Source organism: Coregonus clupeaformis, unplaced genomic scaffold (genome assembly GCF_020615455.1).
Source record: "Coregonus clupeaformis isolate EN_2021a unplaced genomic scaffold, ASM2061545v1 scaf2766, whole genome shotgun sequence".
NCBI lineage: Eukaryota > Metazoa > Chordata > Actinopteri > Salmoniformes > Salmonidae > Coregonus > Coregonus clupeaformis.
Window position 1 is genome coordinate 38,358 of NW_025536220.1, and position 14,721 is coordinate 53,078.

Below are 14,721 nucleotides of genomic sequence, written 5' to 3' on the forward strand. Positions count from 1 at the left end.
TCCCCTGGCGATGGCTCCTGAACACGCTGCTTGGTCCAGTTTTGGTGGGATCTTCTGTCACGATCGCCGGGAACAGAGGACCAAGGCGCAGCGTTGAATGCGAACATACTTTTTACTTGGTGATTACACGAACAAAACAACAAACGATAACGTGACGTCCACGGTCTAACACAAACCACACTGGAACAAGATCCCACAACCACTGTGGGAAAACAGCCTGTCTAAATGTGGTTCCCAATCAGAGACAACTAGCAACAGCTGACACTCGTTGCCTCTGATTGAGAACCACTCAGGCCAACATATAAATACTTAAACTAGAATGTAAAACACATGAAAACTCACACCCTGGCTCAACATACTAGAGTCCCCAGAGCCAGGGCGTGACAGTATATAGACATAATATGACATTTGAAATGTCTTTGTTCTTTTGGAACTTTTGTGAGTGTAATGTTTACTGTTAATTTTTCACTGTTTATTTCATTTTTGTTTATTATCTATTTCACTTGCTTTGACAAAGTAAACATATGTTTCCCATGCCAAAAAAAGATCCATGAATTGAATTGGTAATACATTACGTAAATTCCAAAAAGGTGACAAATACTGACATTTAATCAATTACAAATTACATTACCCTCCCCTGGAATAAATAAATAAAATACTAAACTCTCCCACTTACTGAAATTGAAAAAGCATGACACTCCCCCGGGAAATACAGTAATTGCATACATTTCTGCTTGTCCCTAAAGTATAATGGATTGATACTATAGTCCAGTTGGTGGCGGTAATGCAAGATATTGGATGCCAACCACCATTAACGCCCACTGAAGAAGAAGAAGAATTTCGTCATTACAATGTAAACGCGACTGTTCGACAGTCTGCAAGGTGAGGCGTTATACGTTCCTCCATTCATTGCCAAATGGGATTCCTAGATCCTCCTTTCTCTAATATCTCTGCCATGAGCTCTTAAATCGAGATAGCTGTGTATTTTCCTACTGCATGGCCAGTGTGAGTCAGAATGCTAACTAGCCAGCTACATTTCAGTCAGTAGTTGTCCTTCCAAATGCGGTGGTCACTGGATAAACTAGCTATGAGTTGAACATGTCATAAAACGAACTAGTAGCCAGTTGTTGCCGCCCATGGTGGAATCATATCTAACCCACTAGCTCTTGAAGCATATGTTATGTTCCTACACGAGCTCTCATCTAGCTAATGTCGCGATTGAGCATTTCGCTACGTAGCTAAGCTGTTTTATAACAAAACGATGATATGAATCAAACACTAGCTAATTTCCCCCCAACATCGGACACTCTCTAGCGGTTGGGGGACTAAATCACCTCGAGCTCAACATTTAAATGGACTGGAAAATAATGGTAAGTTTTGCGACTAGAGACACCCTTCTAGCTAGCTGACCACCGATTTTCAGTGCAATTTATGTAAGTTAAGTTAGGTTTTAGAGTTTTCAAAAAAGTTATATATGTACACATTTTGTGGGACACGCTGCATATGGTAAAATTCGACTGCGCGACAGACCACACCATTTCATATCCAACTTTTACCTCTGAAATATAGCTAACGGATTTTCTAATGTTGCTAGCTTAGTTGCTAAATGTTGATAGAACTGCTAAGACAGCAAAAAGGAAAGAAATTGTAAGCGTTAGATAATACATATCACAAAAACAGCTGAATGTTGTCAAGCTTTACCGTATCAAAATTGGAGTCCTCTGACGGAGGCGTTTTGCACAATCTGCAAAAATGTATTTGGAACTTTGAACCATGAACTTTTTTGACACCTATCACTGTTGGCTATGTTTCATCTTACAACAGCTACATAGAGGCAGTATTTAGTCAAATGTTACAATGTATGCATCAATATTCCCTATTCCCCCTCAGGAGACTGAAAAGATTTGGCATGGGTCCTCAGATCCTCAAAAAATTATACAGCTGCACCGTCGAGAGCATCCTGACTGGTTGCATCACCGCCTGGTATGGCAACTGCTTGGCCTCCAACCGCAAGGCACTACAGAGGGTAGTGTGTACGGCCCAGTACATCACTGGGGCCAAGCTTCCTGCCATCCAGGACCTCTATACCAGGCGGTGTCAAAGGAAGGCCCTCAAAATTGTCAAAGACTCCAGCCACCCTAGTCATAGACTGTTCTCTCTGCTACCGACGGCAAGCGGTACCCGAGTGCCAAGTCTAGGTCCAAAAGACTTCTCAACAGCTTCTACCCCCAAGCCATAAGACTCCTGAACAGCTAATCATGGCTACCCGGACTATTTGCACGGCCCCCCCACCCCATCTTTTTACGCTGCTGCTACTCTGTTAATTATTTATGCATAGTCACTTTAACTCTACCCACATGTACAGTGGGGAAAAAAAGTATTTAGTCAGCCACCAATTGTGCAAGTTCTCCCACTTAAAAAGATGAGAGAGGCCTGTAATTTTCATCATAGGTACACATCAACTATGACAGACAAATTGAGAGAAAAAAATCCAGAAAATCACATTGTAGGATTTTTTATTTAATTTATTTGCAAATTATGGATGAAAATAAGTATTTGGTCACCTACAAACAAGCAAGATTTCTGGCTCTCACAGACCTGTAACTTCTTCTTTAAGAGGCTCCTCTGTCCTCCACTGTTACCTGTATTAATGGCACCTGTTTGAACTTGTTATCAGTATAAAAGACACCTGTCCACAACCTCAAACAGTCACACTCCAAACTCCACTATGGCCAAGACCAAATAGCTATCAAAGGACACCAGAAACAAAATTGTAGACCTGCACCAGGCTGGGAAGACTGAATCTGCAATAGGTAAGCAGCTTGGTTTGAAGAAATCAACTGTGGGAGCAATTATTAGGAAATAGAAGACATACAAGACCACTGATAATCTCCCTCGATCTGGGGCTCCACGCAAGATCTCACCCCGTGGGGTCAAAATGATCACAAGAACGGTGAGCAAAAATCCCAGAACCACACAGGGGGACCTAGTGAATGACCTGCAGAGAGCTGGGACCAAAGTAACAAAGCCTACCATCAGTAACACACTACGCTGCCAGGGACTCAAATCCTGCAGTGCTAGACGTGTCCCCCTGCTTAAGCCAGTACATGTCCAGGCCCGTCTGAAGTTTGCTAGAGTGCATTTGGATGATCCAGAAGAGGATTGGGAGAATGTCATGTGGTCAGATGAAACCAAAATATAACTTTTTGGTAAAAACTCAACTCGTCGTGTTTGGAGGACAAAGAATGCTGAGTTGCATCCAAAGAACAGCATACCTACTGTGAAGCATGGGGGTGGAAACATCATGCTTTGGGGCTGTTTTTCTGCAAAGGGACCAGGACGACTGATCTGTGTAAAGGAAAGAATGAATGGGGCCATGTATCATGAGATTTTGAGTGAAAACCTCCTTCCATCAGCAAGGGCATTGAAGATGAAACGTGGCTGGGTCTTTCAGCATGACAATGATCCCAAACACACCGCCCGGGCAACGAAGGAGTGGCTTTGTAAGAAGCATTTCAAGGTCCTGGAGTGGCCTAGCCAGTCTCCAGATCTCAACCCCATAGAAAATCTTTGGAGGGAGTTGAAACTCCGTGTTGCCCAGCGACAGCCCCAAAACATCACTGCTCTAGAGGAGATCTGCATTGAGGAATGGGCCAAAATACCAGCAACAGTGTGTGAAAACCTTGTGAAGACTTACAGAAAACGTTTGACCTGTGTCATTGCCAACAAAGGGTATATAACAAAGTATTGAGAATCTTTTGTTATTGACCAAATACTTATTTTCCACCATAATTTGCAAATAAATTCATTAAAAATCCTACAATGTGATTTTCTGGAAATGTTTTTCTCATTTTGTCTGTCATAGTTGACGTGTACCTATGATGAAAATTACAGGCCTCTCTCATCTTTTTAAGTGGGAGAACTTGCACAATTGGTGGCTGACTAAATACTTTTTTCCCCCACTGTACATATTACTTCAACTACCTCAACTACCCGGTGCCCCCCGCATTATTGACTCTGCACCGGTACCCCCCCTGTATATATAGCCTCCCTACTGTTATTTTATTTTACTTCTGCTCTTTTTTCTCAACACTTTTTTGTTGTTTTATTTTACTTTTTTATTAAAAAGTTAAGGGCTGTAAGTAAGCATTTCACTGTAATGTCTGCACCTGTTGTATTCGCGCATGTGGCCAATAAAATTTGATTTGATTTGATTGAGTATTAAACTAATTGGGACACAAATTTTCATTACAGATAACATCAAACAAAAAACGTGGGTACACTTCCAGTTATTGTGAAAACTTTCATCACCTTTCAATGCCTTAGCTTTGAAATGTAAATGTTTATACATATTCAGATTGAGTTATCTTTCAAAAATGTGTATAGTATGCCACCACCACAGCATGGAGAAAGTCAAGAGGAAGCAGTGGAGTGAGGTGGACATGTTCCATGCCATGGAGGACTGCGGGGCAGGGATGGCTATCCGCCAGGCTGCCAAGGTTAGGCATCTTTTGTTTTTAGGAGATTACCATGTGTATGTGAATTTTATCTGCTAGTAACAGTTTTATTTTCTTATCTACCAAGGTGCATGGTGTACCTCGGCAGACTCTGGCGGACAGGCTGAGCGGCCGGGTGACCCATGGTTGTCGCAGTGGACCACCCACATTGCTTGCACCAGAGGATGAACATTTTCTGCTGCAGTACTGTATCTACTGCGCCAGCCATGGGTTCCCCTTCACCAGACAGAGGCTGATGAAATACGCCGACAAAATACGCAGGTATTTTGTGTTCTATGTGTTTATGTATGTAGATTGGTGGACTGACTGTTCTCAATGTGTGTGATGTAAATGTGGATGTGTATGGTGATGCCAAAACAAACATTTTCATCCTGGATGGACAATTATATATTCTATTCTATTGTAGGTTTCGCACCCAGGGAAACAATCCCACCACTGGGGAAGAGGTGGTGGGAAATGTTCAGGAGGAGGCACAAGAACCTGAGCATGAGGAGGCCGGACACCCTGGACAGGGGGAGAGCTGTGTGCCACACGTCCGACGATGGACACCTTCACTTCTTATGAGAAGCACTTGGAGGAGAGTGGGTTGAGGGAGAAACCCAGACAAATCTATAACTGCGATGAGTCTGGGTTTCGTAGCGACCAGAACAGGCACAAAGTGCTGGCTCCCCAGGGCGCAAAACACGTACCAGCAGGCTCCTGGGACCAAGGAGCACATCACAGTGCTGGCCTGCTTCAACGCAGCTGGTGAGGATGTCCCTCTGTTTATCATCTACCCCAAGTGTTTCCCCGGTGGCCACTACACACTGGGAGGCCCCCCCCCAAGCCTTGTATGGACGGTCAAGCAGTGGCTACATTGACGGGGACCTGTTCAGGAAGTGGTTTCAGAACTTCATTAAGCATGCAGTGAAAGAGCGCCCTCTCCTTCTCCTCTTCGATGGGCACAAGAGCCACATGGACCCGGAGGTGCTCACGGCGGCAATAAGGGAAGGGGTTATACTTCACACTGCACCCATGTCCTGCAGCCGCTGGACGTGGCATACTTTGGCCCTTTAAAGGCTGAGTTCTCCAAGGTAGCTGGAGACCTTAGCCATTTTGACCACTCCTACATGGTAAACAAATCAGAATTTGCCAGAGTATTCCACCTCCCGTACCAGCGATGCAAGGACATGCGCTATGTGGTGGAAGGGTTTAAGAACTGTGGCCTCTTCCCTTTTGACCCTTCAGCCATTGAAGGGTCCCGTTTAATGCCGTCTCAGTCCCTACCGGGTCCCACCACCACCTCTCCTGGAACCAGCAGCACTGTGCCGTCTATCAGTACCTCCCTCCCAGCGACCACAGGAGGACCTCAGCCCCCTGCTCCAGTCCCAGCCCCTGCTCCAGCCCAAGCTCTAGAAGAGCACCCCTAATAGAGGGGAGGCTGATAGCGAAGGACCTGGGGCACATCCTTACTGTCCTGAAGTATCGGCTGGACTGATACAGAAGACTCCCCTGTGGTCGCCACATGCCTCACCAGGGAGGAATACACGCGCCAGTGGCAGGAGAGGGGTGAGAAGGAGAGGGCCGAGGCAGAGGAGAAAGAGCGTCGGGCAGCCCTCAGAACACAGAGGGCACAGGAGAGCGCTGCCATGGATGAGACCATTGACGCCATCGCTTCTACTGGACCCCCTGCTGGAACCACTCCTGACAGCTGCATCACCACTGCCAGTGCCTCCCAGTGTGCAACATCTGTAGGAGCCGCCGGAGTCCCCAGCTGCAGAAGAAGGCCACGTGCCTACTCTCCCGGCCACACCATTGTCGGCACCTCAACCCCACCATTCCAAACATCAGCTCCTCCAAGCCATCGTCGGCGGTTTTGTCCACCAACACCACGATGCACACCACCCCCCCTGTCTGACACCCCCAACACGGCCTCCTCTGGACCAACTGCCTCCTCCGTCTCCCTTGGTCACACCACCATAGCAGCCTCGTCTGGTGTTCCTGCCCCCTGCAATTTGAATAGCGCCTCCTCCACAGGTAAACACATGTTAAATTACTAACAAATTACTGTTTGTTATCTGTTTTATAAAACAGCAATGTACAAAAATAATAATCTCTCTTTACATATCTACAGTCCATAGCATCAGCCCTCAAGTCATCTCCACCTCCTCCAAAACCTCTGCAGCTTCCTCCAGAGGTATTAATGTAAAAAAAAAGTTGAAAAGGGTTTTCATGAAACATGCTCTGTCTATCACTACTTTTTCTCCAACTGCAGCACAGAAAAGGAAGAGAAAAGCTCCACCGGTCACATCTGTCAAGCCACCCATGACACCACTCTCAGGTACTTCATCATCTGTTTTTCTCCCTCTCTCAGTTGTATCAATTACTATTGTTGTTGAAGAACTTATACATTTTGCAAAACCATATTAATCAATTTGTATTATTTTTTTATTTTTTTATGAAAGACACCACCTGCTGTGCTCGCTGAAGGGAGCATGATCCGCCTGCAAGCTCCCCTCAGGAGTGTAGATCCGAGGTGCCATGGGTGTGCTGTGACTTCTGCCAGCACTGGTTCCACTGCAGGTGTGTGCAGTGGGATCCAGAGGTAGCGTGGAGCTGTATTTTTGGCCAATACCTGGGGATAATACGGGACGTATTTTTTTGCTAAACCGCTTATCAAAACGCTGATAATAAAAGTATTTCCACTGAAATGTGAAACATGCTAATTGCTAACCCGTTAGCTAAAATTTTTACGACACCAATAGTCACATAACATTGATGGCTTTCACAAGGTAACACTGTTGAAGGTAATATTTCTTAAACGCTGTTGAATATGCCGATAATTCGGTTCCACGCTAGCTAGCTAGCTAGCAAGCCATCCTCGGCGACAATGTTATTGTGGCGCAGGAATGTCAGATTCATGTTTTAATTGTGTTAACTGTCATTGAAGTTGATGGTTACTACTGGTTTCAGATCCGAAGTAAGATACTTTTATCAGTACACTCGTAACAACCTAATCATTACGAAACATATATTCGATCAAATAAGCCTCTTCCTCTGTTTTGAAAGGAAATGACTTGTATAATAAATATGGTGGAAACTCTTGACTAGCCCATGCCTCCACCAACCCAATGCTATTAGATTTGTGTGAAGTAGTGAACGATTGAACATTTTAGGAAAAATGAGATATTCGAGGGATGCACCCAAATCAATCAGAGGTGTAGACTAAATTAATCAAATGTTTGGTTTAATGATAAACTGTGTTTAATATTTATTGTGGCCAACAGGACAAAGCTAGCCCATTCCCCTCCACCCTCCCAGAGTCCCCAGGTCAAAAGCCTCCCGGTACCGCTTTACTGCAGGGTCTGGTCGACTGCAGGAAAACACCGGGGCAGAGTGGAACTGAGAGAGGAAGAGAAGGAAGATGGAGATTTGATTTCATTAAGTAAGAACCATGGTGTGTAGATTAGACAACAGTTTGCCTCTGTAACAATAGCGGAGGTGCATAAAGATGGCGGCCCGCATGTACTTACCACAAATTCCTCGTTTTGCTAAGTTCACCTGTATTGTACATTGTTTCCTTTACTGTTTTTTGGTATGGTCATTAGCAAGTAAACCTGATCCCAATTTTAGCTTCAAGACACTGGCAATTAGAAAAAACGAAAAAGTTGATTTATTGGAACATTGAACAATGTCGCGCACCTTCCTTTCAAAAATTCAGTGGATCGTGCTAAAACAATGACGTGATACCAGAATTCTGCCATCTTTATGCACTTTGGTCATTTATTGATTAATTATATATTGATGAAAATGTATGGGTCATTCCACCCATTTTTAAAAAGTTTAAATTGGTCCAAAAAATATTTCACGTAATTTTTACATTCTGGTCATCTTCATAAAAAACATGTTTTCCCATCTCAAGACATTTAATAAAAATATTACTACACTAAGTGCCTATGTGCCAAATAAAGTAACAGTGTTGACTGTAAACAACAAAACCACCAGATTACATGGGTAAAATAGTCCTTTAAATCAGCCATAAAACCCCTTGTGTCAAGAGTAATGGAAGGTTGTTTTGTGAAACAGGGAGTGGCAATTGAATGCAATCTAAACAAAAAAATGTAATTGTTAAAACCTTCATGTTTCTAAGATTGCAGGGAGGGAGATGCAACAATGGGCTTGAGAACAGCAGGAATGGATACCTAGGCCTGTGGTTTACACACATCTCTCAGCAACTGTGTATAATAACCGCAATATAGTTAGCCTAACCATTCCCAGTACGCTAGCCTATAATAACCAAAATAGTCCTTTAAATCAGCCATAAAACCCCTTGTGACAGGAGTAATGGAAGGTTGTTTTGTGAAACAGGGAGTGGCAATTGAATGCAATCTTAACAAAAAAAATTTAATTGTAAAATCTTTCTAGCATGTCTATGTATGGGTAAAAGGGTTGACTTGCTCAGTTTTCCACCATAAACCAGCAGTAAATTAACAAAAAGAGTAGAACAAACTCACCTGCTTTTACTGTAGGATTTGAGTATTAGATGTTAAATGTTTCTTTTGAAAACATATTTTTAAAGGAATAGTTTCACCATATTAAAATGAGTTCAGTTCATGTAACAGGATTTACCTTAAAATGAGGGACAGATGTAAATAAATTACTAATCACATTCATAATAATCTTCAGAAATGACTGTCAAAGCAAAAAAAATAACTAGTGCTTTACAATGAGTATGTTTACTTGTATTAGGTTCTGAACAAACAGAGTAAAAACTAGAAAAAGCTAAAACCAAGTTTATTCACCCAATGGGTCATACAGCTGCAAAGACAAAGACATGCACATATATTTATACCCTCCTACTAGGCGGAGTCAACTCCTTGCACATCTAGACAGCCAATACATCTCTGTTGCTAGGCAGGAACTGAATTGGTTCCTCTCACTGGTGTAGTCATGCCCCTGCCTGATGCTAGAACCTTCGTGGGCGTGGAAGTATATGTGTGTGAAATAGGACTGTTTCTTCTCACTTCATCTGACCTGACCTTGGGATGAATTCCTCACTCCTCCCTAATTCACGGCTGTCCTACCTTATCAGTGACTGAAACCAGACAGTTGCCCTTTGCCTCCCTCCTTAGGAGCCATGATATGAACAATAACATGTTTTGACAGAATGTAAACTTTCTGCACTCCCCCTTGTCTCACTCAGTAACTTTCCATACACTTAGTTCCTATCCACCCTCCATTGACCCCAACATATACATTCCTTATACATGGAAAGTAATCAATAAGTTCTAGTGTGGTAACATGAATAGGTATATTTCAAACTAGAATCCAACACATGCACACTCATAATTTGAAATTAAACTAGTTATGGCAGTAGGCCGAGTATGGCATAAGTCATGTAAACACCTTACTCTGCATATCTTAATTGGCTTAAGGTGGCAATCAAGTAACGCTGTTAAAAACATGTGGTTTTCTGAGCAATCTTTTGAATGATTAGTACACGTACACGCCTTAATTAGATTCATAGAGGAATATTTAATCTGCACATGTGCTAGCATGAGCAGCGCAAGCTTCCGTTTTTTGCATGAGTTCGTGAAAAACGTAACGTCTGCATCTTGGAAATAACTTTCACATACAAACTTTATATGTCCGAAATCGGAATCAAATATGCTTATCAAAAATAACATGGTCTCTGTGGTATTACGTTTATTTTGATTGCCAATTTTATCAAGTCCCATCAGGTAGCCTGATTTCAGATGTCCATGCTATTCAATATCTTTGTTTCACAGGAGACGGCACTAACCGTTGCTCTCTCAGTGGGAGGGGCTTATCATCTGGGGAGCCTTCGACAACATCATGATGCTGACAAGACAGAGAAGAGTCTCTCCAGATCAGAACATTTCAATAAACACCAGCAGAGACGTATAGGGAAGGAACCTCACCACTGCTGCTTTGACTTTGGGAAGAGATTTGCTAAACAGAGGGAATTGATCATTTACCAGCGGATTCACACCGGAGAGAAACCGTACCACTGCTCTCAGTGTGGGAAGAGTTTCGCCACATCTAAAACCTTAAAATCTCATTGATTTCATACAGGGGAGAGGCCTTACCCCTGCTTTGATTGTGGGAAGATCTTCAGTCAATCAGGAGCCCTGACTACACACCAACGCATACACACAGGAGAGAAGCCTTATAGCTGTGATCAGTGTGGGAAGAGCTTCAATCATTCAGTACACCTGACTAAACACCAACGTATACACACAGGAGTGAAGTCTTATAGCTGTGATCAGTGTGGGAAGAGCTTCAATCATTCAGGATTAATGACTAGACACCAGCGCATACACACAGCAGAGAAGCTTTATAGCTGTGATCAGTGTGGGAAGAGCTTCAATCAATCAGGATGCCTGACTAGACACCAGCGCATACACACAGGAGTGAAGCCTTATAGCTGTGATCAGTGTGGGAAGAGCTTCAATCTTTCAGGACACCTGACTAGACACCAGCGCATACACACAGGAGAGAAGCCTTATAGCTGTGATCAGTGTGGGAAGAGCTTCAATCAATCAGGACAACTGACTACACACCAACGAATACACACAGGAGAGAAGCCTTATAGCTGTGATCAGTGTGGGAAGAGCTTTGCTCGAGATTCCACCCTGACTGCACACAAACGCATACACACAGGAGAGAAGCCTTATAGCTGTGATCAGTGTGGGAAGGGCTTCAATAATTCAGGACATCTGACTACACACCAACGAATACACACAGGAGAGAAGCCTTATAGCTGTGATCAGTGTGGGAAGAGCTTCAATAATTCAGGACAACTGACTACACACCAACGAATACACACTGGAGAGAAACCGTATAGATGTGATCTTTGTGGGAAGAGCTTTGCTCTAAATTTCACCCTGACTAGACACCAACGCATACACACAGGAGAGAAGCCTTATAGCTGTGATCAGTGTGGGAAGAGTTTTGCTCGAGATTTCACCCTGACTACACACCAGCTCACACACACTGGAGAGAAACCGTATAGATGTGATCTGTGTGGGAAGAGCTTCAATCAATCAGGAGCCCTGATTAAACACCAGCTCTCACACACTGGAGAGAAACCTTAGAGCTTTGCTCATTCAGGGTCTCTGAAAAAACACCAGAAAGCTCAAACCTGTATTATTTTATCTCCCTCCTCTCCGGCACCGGGTCCATATCCCTAAATAAAGTTGAAATACATTACTCTTTACAACTTTTTTTTAATCTCCCATTCTCAAACTGTTTACTAGGTCTGATTACCATGGTACCCTGTTTAGCATAATATGCAGCTCTGGATCCATATGTATCAACTGTGTTGGAGTAGGAGTGCTGATCTAGGACCAGGTCCATTGTCCAGTTTTTGTCATGTATTTTGATCTAAATGGCTAAAAGTAATCATAGAAAATGTCATAGTGAACCATTTGTGTGTAGAGGGGGATGTTGAGGTGGGTGGGGGTGTTCAGGGCTGTATCTTATTTAATTTACTCCTATTATCCATTAAATAATTTTATAATGTAGGATAAAGTTTCAACAATACTAGGTATGTATTGTGGGGTGGAAATCAGAATTAGCTAAGTAATATTGACATAATTAAGGTTGTCTCATTTGCAGAATATGCTTACATGTTGGTGTTGGTGGCTGCACTTCCTCCCTCATATGGGCCTGTGGTTAGGCGGGGGTGAAAGTATCTGCTTTCACATCCTCCTCAGACGCCACTCACAGTCTATTTGACCTCAGTCACCTGGGGCCCAGAGAGGGGAGAAGTCTGGCTTGTCTATCACATGTCCCTGTTGCTATGCAGAATATCAGAAAGACAATAGGACAAAGGTCAGAAGGAGACATTGTTTCCATATGTGAATATGTGTCTTTACCTATTGCAAACCATGTGAAGGGATGGTGTGAGTAATGGGAACCAATCACTTGTCTCCACAATGTCTGTGCGTCAGTCACTCCCTCCTTGGGCCTTGGGGGAGATTGTTCTTTCCCCTGGTCCCCTTTTTAGCAAGGTGGAGACTAAGTAACAACAAATGTCCTTTTAAGTTCTCAGTACTGAACAAAATAACAAGTTATTTGTATTTGGGCCAAGGTCTGGCACAGGATGTGTGGGGTTAGTGTTTGGAACCATTGTATGTCATCTCTGAGGTTGCACCTATCCTGAGCTAGTATATAACCCAGAGGCTCACTCCACTCAGTGGGCTCTCACTCTATTCACTTTGTGTGTGTATTGTGACTTGCTCCTTTATTGATACGTTTTTAATAAAGTAATAATCCTGACTGGTGATTGACCTTGTCTCTCCTCATTATTGATTAAAATATCCACCACAGTATTCAATTATCAATAAATTCAATCCATTATCTGCTCAACAACATCTGCTTATCACATTGTTATTTAAATCTTTAATAATAATCTATTTTTTATAAGGAGCATAGGCCTCTTGTATAATTAGTTTGGTCCTAAAAGATGTTCACATATATATTGTAAATCCCTTCACCAGGTTTTATTGCAACTCTGGCCATCAGTACTTATAGGTCATGTCAACCACAGACCTCACACTCTTCTGGTTTCTCACAGCCAGTCAGTTCTCCTACCAAACTTTTTCTTTTATTTAACTAGGCAAATCAGTTAAGAACAAATTCTTATTTACAATGACAGCCTACACCGGCCAAACCCGGACGACGCTGGGCCAATTGTGCACCGCCCTATGGGACTCCCGTAAGCAGTATATAAGAGAACTAACGGGACTGCCCCGAAAGAGCTCCCGACCGATGTGTACTGTGTTGCATTAAGTTTGTTGGAACCTCTCCAGCTTGCTGATAATAAATAATTATTCATTTAAGTTTGACTTCAATACATCAATAAATTAAATCCGATATCTTATGTGAAGGAAATGTCGCACTGCATGAGGCAAATGGTGGTCACACCAGATACTGACTACCTTTCAAAAAAAAGTTATCTGTGACCAACAGATGCATATCTGTATTCCCAGTCATGTCAAATCCATAGATTAGGGCCTAATTCTTTCTATTGACTGATTTCTTTATTTGAACTGTAACTCAGTAAAATCTTAGAAATTGTTGCATGTTGCGTTTATATTTTTGTTGAGTGCAATAATAATTGAAGAAACTAATTGAATAAATGAATGGGCCTACTAATGTTTTAGGTGTTCTGAGTCAGAACTGTTTCAACGTGACTTACACCCATCAGAGTATCTGTGCTATGAAGGGCTCAACAGTGGATCTGCCCTGCACATATCAACATCCAAGTCTCAGAACCAAACTGGTATATCCAAGAGAAATGTAATGAGGTGCCCAAAATCCTGGGCTCAGTGCCAGAGTATGCAGGTCGTGCTGAGTACCCTGGGACTAAAGAGAAAAGACTGCACCCTGAGAATCACAGACCTGAGAGAGAGCGATTCAGCTGAGTACAAGTTCAGATTTAAAACACAGTATTCAGAATGGTGTTACAGCTTCCTGGAACAACTCTGACTGTCACAGGTAATATATAATATCTAATTCTAATAATTCATTAGAATCATTTAGACCTGCAGGTGAAGGTGTCTTCAGCCACAGAGGAAAATAAGAGAACACTGACCTGTAGCACCACCTGTCTTCTGACCGACAACCCCAACCCCACCTACATCTGGTACAAGAACGGACAACATCTCCATGACCCTACTTCCCAACAATACTCCTGTAATACTCTAGTGGTCTGACGTTACTCTGCAGACAGTTTCTCCTGTACTGTAAAAGACCATGAGGATTTTCTCGCTCCTACAGTGTAGTCTGGACTCACCTATAATAATCATCTTAAGTATCAACCATTAAGGCCTGTGGACCAATAGTAGAACATGTGGGGAAAAACAGACAAATCTGTGAACTCTTGGATAGTAACACTAGTAGAAATTATACAGTATAATATAAAAGGTAGAAAATGGCTGATGGTATGTTATCTTGTTATTACATTTTTTAAAAACATTTTTTAAAATCAATTTTAGAATAAGGCTGTAACATAACAAAATGTGGAAAAAGTCAAGGGTTCTGAATACTTTCCGAATGCACTTTCTGTGTCCTATATATTTTATTTTATTTTAAATAGCCCAGTCCAATACATCTAAAACACTTGAAAATAGTCTCATTATCATTTGAGGATTTGATCAGATACATTTTGTTTCAGGTGTTCATGGTCAGAGCTGTT

General features: G+C 42.6%; 2 long non-coding RNA genes across 2 annotated transcripts; both read left to right on the top strand.

Moving 5' to 3' along the window:
- The first annotated feature begins 6,651 nt into the window (after positions 1-6,651).
- LOC123489127 lies at positions 6,652-7,001 on the top strand. Its single transcript, XR_006660449.1, has 3 exons — positions 6,652-6,693; positions 6,772-6,837; positions 6,962-7,001. It is a non-coding gene; the product is annotated as an uncharacterized LOC123489127 (long non-coding RNA).
- A 243-nt stretch (positions 7,002-7,244) lies between these two features.
- Positions 7,245-10,338, top strand: LOC123489124. The gene is made up of 3 exons (XR_006660444.1): positions 7,245-7,303; positions 7,784-7,941; positions 10,286-10,338. It is a non-coding gene; the product is annotated as an uncharacterized LOC123489124 (long non-coding RNA).
- The last annotated feature ends 4,383 nt before the right edge of the window (positions 10,339-14,721 follow it).